Source organism: Capsicum annuum, chromosome 6 (assembly GCF_002878395.1).
Source record: "Capsicum annuum cultivar UCD-10X-F1 chromosome 6, UCD10Xv1.1, whole genome shotgun sequence".
Lineage (NCBI taxonomy): Eukaryota > Viridiplantae > Streptophyta > Magnoliopsida > Solanales > Solanaceae > Capsicum > Capsicum annuum.
In genome coordinates, this window is record NC_061116.1 from 161,992,532 (window position 1) to 162,001,721 (window position 9,190).

Sequence of the window (9,190 nt, forward strand, 5' to 3'; positions counted from 1 at the left end):
GAAGAAAATCAAAAGTATACTTTGAATTAAATCACAAGACAAAACTCCAAAATATTGGTTTTTGAGAGAGAGAGAGAGAAATATCGTATATTGTATCTTGTAGGATATGTCCAATCCTTAATGATCGAATGAATAAATAATAAAAACAAAAATTAAACAAGGCTTTAAATATTTAACCCTAAATAAGGAAATAAAACTAAAGTTCAGATTTTCTTCGAAATAGATGAAGGCGCTCGTGATGGCCTATTAGGAGTTTGACGGCCTATCACGGACGTCGTCAGCTTCTCTAGAAGTTTAGCTTCTGCTGCCTAAGGTTGACAATGATGGGATGCCTTATCATCATCTTGACGGCGTGTCATGAATGTCGTCATAAAAATTCCTGCAACTTCCATCTTCTATTTAAGGTTGACGGCATCCTTGACAGCCTATCACCAGGCTGACGACGTGTCATGGATGTCGTCATCCACACTTTGTTCTTTATTTTCTTCCGATTTTATGTTTTTTGCTTCCTTTATTTGTGATTCCCCTTCTTCTATACTTATACTGCAAAATCAAAGTAAACTAATAAAAAACGACTAAAGTTGCTCAAAACTTTGCAATTATTTAGAGTTAAAAGCTGTAAATGTGTCAGCATGGGCTCACACATCAACACCCTCAAATTAAATAATTGTTTTTCCTTAAGAAACTAGAACATAACCAAGAGTATACAAAGTACAAGTTGGTGCTAACTACTCATATCAGTTCAGAATACATACACCATCTCCAAGGTCAATCAAATTAAGAACAACTGTGTCTATTATTGAAAACACCCATGCAACTCATGAGGATCAAGATATGGCAAGAATTTTAGCAATAACAAGCCAGCACATACCCAAATCACACTATTCAAATAAGGCAACATACCTAGTGTGCCCTCACAATAAAGAAATCCCTTTTTCACTCATGTCAGAATTTACATGCATAAACACAGGGATAAACACAAAACTCACTCTCAAAATGAAGTTCCAACATTGTGCATCAAATGTCATAGGCTTGCCCTTATAGTTAGTACCCAAGTCGTCAGACAGGTCAGTTAGGATCACTATAAGGCTTTTCTTAAGCTTGTAATGTAGGCTAGGGGATGGTATGATATTCATGGATATTTTAGAGTGACTATGCCTCCTTAACACTACACTAAACTCTTGGGGTTTCAAATCCCAACCTTCTTTGCTTCCTCTCTTTTATAGATCACATGCTCAAGATGGATGCGGTCTTTTCAATTATCACATTATTTTTTTATCATCTTTTACACAAATTTCTTATTTCTTATTCCTTTTTCACCGCACCCAACTTTTTATTCTTTTTTTTATTCTTCCTCTCTTCATACTCATTTTGTATCACACACCCCTATTATAGCCACCCTCAACTTAGGCGGTTTGCCTAAGTCAAGGTGCACAGTGTCCAAGGAGGACCATGGCCAAAATAGGTTCATTATGATGTAAACGGAAAGGTGAGAGGTGTCGTAGAAAGAAATAGGCTAATTAGGCTCAAAACAGGGATCAAGAGATATTATGCACGTAGGGAAGATCATTTTGGCTAAAGTGGGCTAAAATAAAAAAATGGCCTATGATCCTTTCCTAACTCCTATCCTATGACCATGGCAAGACTAACAGGGCAAGTTCTAGATTCAACACACCACGGGAACTGAGTAAGACCTTACACACACAATGCACACAAGTATCTCGCATATCACTACTTATCCAGTTCATGAAATTGTTTAACAAAGGTTATTCAGTTGCCAGACTAATGCCACAAAAAGATAAACCGTGGTCACAATTGATGCAATTCACATAGTAATATATCAGACCAATGGAGAGGTGCTCAAAAATCACAAAAAAATTTTAACTGCCTTAGTTACTTGTATTTCTCCTAGTCAATTACAACACATCACAAAACAAGCACAATACGCCAAAACATCTTGGCTCTACGAGAAACAAGACTCCGGGAAAAAGAGGCACGACAATAACTCCAGGAGGACATCAACACCCACAAGTAGCCCCAACACCCTCAACTTAAAATCATGCAATGTCCCTAATGCGTCAAACCAAAACAAGAGAGTTAGAAACATACCTGTGGCACCATGGGTGCGAAGATCTAATGTCAATCACATAATACGAATACAAATAAGAAAATACCTTGGGTTGCCTCCCAAGAAGCGCCTAATTTAGTGTCGCGGCACGACAACATCCAGTCATCCTTTATCCCTCCACTTTGACCATTTAAATTGTCAGCCCATCTTTTGATCTTTACATCTTTTAGGTCCGTTGGGAAAATGTGAGGGAATGATAAGGAATATTCTATCATGCCACTCCAAATACTTAAACCGCTTGCCCATATTTACATCGAACTTTTGTGTGGGCTCATTGGGCAACGATGAAGATCTTAAAAAGCCATTAAATGAATATCAATCTTTAAGCTTCTTGGCCTTCAAAACTGGGGTTGTAGTATACCCTTTAGGAAAGATAAACTCCAAAAAGTAAGAATTTTCCTCCTCATTTTCAAAATTCATCATTTGCTTGGGTGGTTCGACTTTCATCACATCCACCAAGCATAATGTTGAAAAGTGGTTCGAATTAGGACTGACTCTCAATTCTGGTGTAGCATTTTTATTAGTATTTTTACCTCGAAATGGACTAGAGTCTTCACAAGGATTGTTCTTGATTTCTTCTTTCAATTCTAGTACCATTTTCTCATCTTTGGCATCTTCGTTCATGAATGGTTTGGTTGATTGGGAAATCTCCAATGAAAAGATCAACATCAAGCTCATCATCAGTATAGGATTCTTGCTCCTTATCTTCACACTCTTCCATTATGTTAAATGATTCCACAGACAAGATATCATCTAAACATAATATAGAAAAATGCTTTGAATAATTGACTTCTATATCCATCTCCTCATGAATGATCGGCTTCATGTCTTGACGCATATCACATATGATATCATATATTTTTTTCTGGAGATCCAAGATTCGTTGAAACATAGCTTCAATGTTACTCTTACCGGTGCTTTGTTTTTCCTTTTCTTGACCATAAGACTTATCGAACTCATAAGAAGAACTAGAATTTGGGTTAGTGCAATAGGGGGAGGGGGCATTTGGGCAATCACTTCAATGTCCATCTCGACCACCACATAAAGAACAATTATACTCCCGGTAGGATGGAGATGGTGTACACATGTCTCTCCGGAGAGCATATCTACAATCTTGCCAAAAGTGAGGTCCATCACAACGTGGACATGGATCATCAAGATAAGATTTCTAACCACCAAACTCATGTTCATTCTACGATGCCATAGTAATAAGTAAACTAAAATAAAAATATACCTAACACAAGAAATAAAAGAAAACTAAAAATAAATATTTATAAGTTTGAATTCAAGCTAGTAGGCTAAAATTCCAAACCAACTCAATACGCCACATTGTTCCCCGACAACGATGCCATTTTTGATAACGCTCAAATTACACTCTTGAATGGGTGTAAGCGATCGTTGTCAATATAAAACCCAACTAGGTTGGGGTCAAATCCCACAGGAAATAATGTGAGTGGCGATTAAACTAGTTTGAAACTAAAGCTACAATTTAAATTCAAACGATATAAAAAGATAAAATGGGGGTTTTGGAGATTAGCAAATAATTTTTGGTCACTTTATTTTTAGTGTTTGTCAAACAAGAGTTTATGAAATAACTAAAATTATGTTCACGAGGGATTATGGTACATGACAGATACTAAAGGTGACTCAAGATTCTCACGATGGTTAGGATGACAAGCTATCTTTATGGATGATATGCTCGAACGCCTCTCGACCTATTCAAGCGTCTAATTTCCTAATCTTCTCGGACTTAGGGAATCGCTACTCACTACTCAGATTTTACCTCAGGTTAATCAACCTTGTTACAACACTAATTATTAAACAAAGTCTTTCCGAGTCCCTATTGATAATTCACTTCCTACTGTTTATGATTTCTTTCTCAAGCAAATCAAAGTAGGTACGTCTACTTTTTGCAACCAACAGACTTTAATTATAATCTCAGAATTACCAAGAAATCGTAACATCTCTTAAATCTTGAGCATTTAACACCTGATCATGACCTAACCCTGGATCCCATAATCCAGATTAAAGGTGTTTAGCCACTCATGATGCAAGAAACAAGTATGCAAATTGAATTCATAACTGAAAGGATTAACTTACAATGATGAAGAAAATCAAAAGTATACTTTGAATTGAATCACAAGACAAAACTCCAAAATATTGGTTTTTGAGAGAGAGAGAGAAATATCGTATATTGTATCTTGTAAGATATGTCCAATCCTTAATGATCGAATGAATAAATAATAAAAACAAAAATTAAACAAGGCTTTAAATTGCTAACCCTAAATAAGGAAATAAAATTAAAGTTCAGATTTTCTTCAGAATAGATGAAGGCTCTCATGATGGCCTATCAGGAGTTTGATGGCCTATCACGGACGTCGTCCGCTTCTCTAGAAGTTTGGCTTCTGTTGCCTAAGGTTGACGATGACGGTGATGCCTTATCGTCATCTTGACGGCGTGTCATGAATGTAGTCACAAAACTTCCTGCAACCTCCATCTTTTGTTTAAGGCTGACGGCATCCTTAACAACATATCACCAAGATGACGATGTGTCTTGGGTGTCCTCAGCCACACTTTGTTCTTTATTTGCTTTCGATTTCATGCTTTTTTCTTCCTTTATTTGTGATTCCCCTTCTTCTCTACTTATACTACAAAATCAAAGTAAACTAATCAAAAACAACTAAAGTTGCTCAAGACTTTACAATTATTTAGAGTTAAAAGCTGTAAATGTGTTAGCATGGGCTCACACATCAATGACACAGTTGCCTTGACTACTCAGACTTTTCTAAGGTCCATATCAAAACACACTTTCACCTCAACAAGGCTTTCTATATAGTGCTTCACCTGTTGCTCATTCACCTTGAATGGGGCTTCACCATCACGCTCTAGCATAATAGCACCATATGGAAATACCCGAACCACGGTTAATAGTCCATACCACCTGCACTTCAACTTGCCAAGGAACAAGTAAAGTCTTGAATTATATAAAAGGACTAAATCACCGGGCTTAAATACTCTATCAATTTTCTTATCATGATATAACTTCATCCTTTCTTTGTATATAGCCGAACTTTCATAAGTACTGAACCAGAATTCATCTAACTCATTCATCATGATCAATCTCAATGTAGCTACATCATGCCACTACAAATTGAGCTTTTTCAATTCCTATAGTGCCCTATGCTCAAGTTCGACTAACAAATGACGTACCTTGCCATACATAAGTTGATATGGTGAGGCACCTATGAGGGTCTTAAAAGTTGTTCGATAGGACCACAACCATCGTCCAACTTCACTGACCAGTCATTCCTAATGACATTTACAATCTTTGCCAATATGAACTTGATCTCTCTATTAGATACCTCAACCTGCCCTCTCATTTGAGGATGGTATGGTTTTACCACCTTATTCTTCACACCATATTTTTTTAGCAAGTCCTTGAAAAGGCGATTGCAGAAGTGAGACACACCATCGCTGTTAATAGAATATGAAGTGCCAAATCAAAAAAATATGTTCTTTATCAAGAATGTAGTGTCACTTCGACCCTCATTGTTAGGAAGCAAAATTGCCTCCACTAATTTCAAAACATAGTCGGATGCCACTAAAATTTACTTCATACCATAAGAACTGACAAATGGACCCATGAAGTTAATTCCCCATACATCAAATAACTCCAACTCTAAGATAGGTGTCATAAGGAGTTCATGTCTTCATGAGATATTACCTTGATGCTGACACTGGTCAAAGGCTTGTGCATAGTCATGAGAATTCTTAAAGATAGTAGGCCAAGAATATCTTCACTGCAGAATCTTATGGGCTATGTGGTTTTCACCATGATAACCCCCATCTGGCGATGAATGACAAGCCTCAAGGATGCTCATAATCTGCACCTTAGGAATATATCTACAAATTACACCAACTGCACAAATTCAAAAGAGGTATGGCTCATCCTAAAAAAAATTTCTCTCCTCATACATAAACCACTTTCTATGTTGGAATGATAACTCTTCCAGAACAAGATAACTTGCCTAAAGATTGACAAAATTAGCAAACCAGGAGATTAAGTCTTAAGATGCTACCAAGACCTGCTCATATGGAAAAGTATCATCTATATCAAGCTCATCTCCTAATTTTTTTATTGCCTCCTTCCCAAGCCTAGACAAGTGATCAGCAACCTAATTCTCAGTGCCTTTTTGATCTTTCATCTCAAAGTCACATTTTTACAGCAAGAGGACCCAATATATTAACCTTCTTTTAGCATTCTTTTTTGATATTAGATACCTCAAGACTACATGATCTAAATGAACTATGACTTTCATCCCAATAAAATAAGACCAAAACTTCTCAAAGGCAAAAACCACTGCAAGAAACTCCTGCTCAGAGACTGTATAACTCTTTTGTGCAGGGTTTAATCCCTTGCTAGCATAATAGATTGGGTGAAGGATTTTCTCGCATCTTTCGCCTAAAACAGCACCCAAGGCCACTCGGCTAGAATCACATATAACCTTAAATGGTAAAGACCAATTAGGGGACACAATAATGAGAGCTGAGATCAAATGCTCCTTTAGACACTCAAAGCCCTTGATACATACTTCATTAAACATGAATTTCACCTCCTTCACTAAAAAGCTTGCATAAAGGATTTTCAATTTTAGATAAGTCCTTGATGAACCACCTATAAAAACCAGTGTGACCTAAAAACCTTGGATACCTTTAACTGAAATTGGAGAAGGCAATTTTCTAGTCACCTCAATCTTCGCTCTATCCACCTCAATACCCTATTTTAAGATTTTATGACTGAGAATAATACCTTATTTTACTATAAAATAACACTTCTCCCAATTCAACACCAGGTTGCACTCCTCGCATCTTTACAGTGTGTAGGATAGATAGGCTAAACAATCATCAAAAGAGTCCCCGACGACTAAAAAGTCATTAAGAACACCTCAACAGTTTCCTCCACCATGTCAAAAAATATAGAAATCATGCATCATTAAAAGGTGGCTGGAGTATTGCATAGTCCAAATGAAATTCTCTTGAGCACAAAAGTCCTATAGGAGCAAGTAAAAGTCATCTTTTCTTATCCTCAGGAGCAGTAGTAATATGATTATATCTCGAGTACCCATCAAGAAAATAGTACCAACCCCTTTCTACTAGTCTGTCGAGAATTTGATCCGTCGATAACATAGGGAATTAGTCCTTTCGCATCCAAATGTTCAGCTTTCTATAATCCATGCAAACTCTCCAACCAGTGACCGGTCCATAGTCTTAAGTTTATTTTTCTTGTTGGGAAAGACTGTGATCCTACCTTTTTCAGGCATACATTAAACCGAGCTAATCCTTTTGCTTTTGCAATAAGGTAAACCACTCTAGCATATAACCACTTAATAATCTCCTTCTTCACTTCGTCCTGCATAGGAGGATTTAATTAATGATGATGTTTAATAGTGGGAATATAACCTGGTTCAAGCTATATTTTATGAGTGCAAATACTGGGTGGGATCCCTACAGTGTTTGTAATGGTTCATCTGATGGCCCTCTTGAACCTTTCAATACTGATATCAATGTTTCAACGTGCTTCTCCACCAAGTTTGCAGCAATAATAACTGGTAAAGTATTGTCGGCCCCCAAGAATGTAATCATAAGTAAGATAGGAGGGCCTTTAATTCCAAAACTAGTGGCTCATTAGTATATGGTCACACAGGAGGAGTGGTTCTATTCTTCAGATCAAGGTCCAGCTCTTTTGGAGCATAATTTTAAGAACCTCTACCAATTCAGTGTGTTAACCATATCTTTATATTCATCGATGCCATCATTCTCAAAATTCATAATGATCACTGCTAGTGCCTCAACCCCAACCCTTTCTTAAATAGACACAATTTCCACATCATGATCAATAATATCAATAATGGACACCAGTCTCATATCCTTTGGTTGTCACATAAACTTGAACACATTAAAAGTGACTTTCTTATTATTCATTTTGAACTTTATCTGCCCCATTTCCATGTCAAACAAATCCTTAACCATAGTTAGGAAAGGCCTACCCAAGATAATAGGGACTTTAAAGTCCACTTCACAGTCAAGGATCACAAAGTCGGCTGGAAATATGAAGGATGCAACCTTCACTAATACATCTCACTACATGCAAACCAGTTTTTTGATAGTCCAATCAGCCATCAATAGCCTCATGCATGTAGGTTTGGGTGCCCCCAACCCCATATGCTTGTAAACTACCAATGAAATAAGATTGATTCAAGCTCCCAAATCATATAAAACCCTAGAGAAGTTGAAAAACCCAATAGTACATAGAATAGTGAATTCTCTAGGGTTCTTTTTCTCCACCAATGACCAGAAAACCACAGTGCAACAATGGTGCATATTATCTCCTGGGTCAAAGCTTATTTTCTTGTTTAGTGACTAAGTCTTCCATAAACTTCGCGTAGGTAGACATCTAATCTAAATCTTCTACAAGAAGAATATTAACGGATAACTCTTTCAACATCGATAAGAACTTCTGGTACTTTTCTTCCTCTTATTTATTCCTCATTCTTTGGGGAAAATGAGAAAAGATTGTGGGATTGTTTTCACTATTGGCTCAACGACCTTTTCTTTACCTTAGTCCTTCTCAATATCATGATCAACACCTGTCAATATTTCTAACTAAGTATCAGGTGTCTCATTAACCTCAACACTATTATTCCTTTGCTCATCAACTGAAAACATAGAGGAAGGGTGGTCAACAGTTGAGTTATCACTCTGAGTGGAGATGTCTAGATAATGGTCGTCGTTCTTAGGATTCTACATTGTATTTCTTGAAAGGGTAACCGACTGCCTCTAATTTAAAATTGCTGATATTTTTCTAAACTTTTACTCTAATTTCTTGATTGTAGAAGCATGCGATTCTACCTTCTGGATCAACACTGAAATATATACCTTAATTTCATTAAGGAAATTTTCTTGACTTTCCTGATCCTTTACTAGCTTGGATAACATAGCCCACATCCTTGATTTACTATCATGGTTTTCTAGTGGAATAAATACTCCACTCGTTTCTTTGTA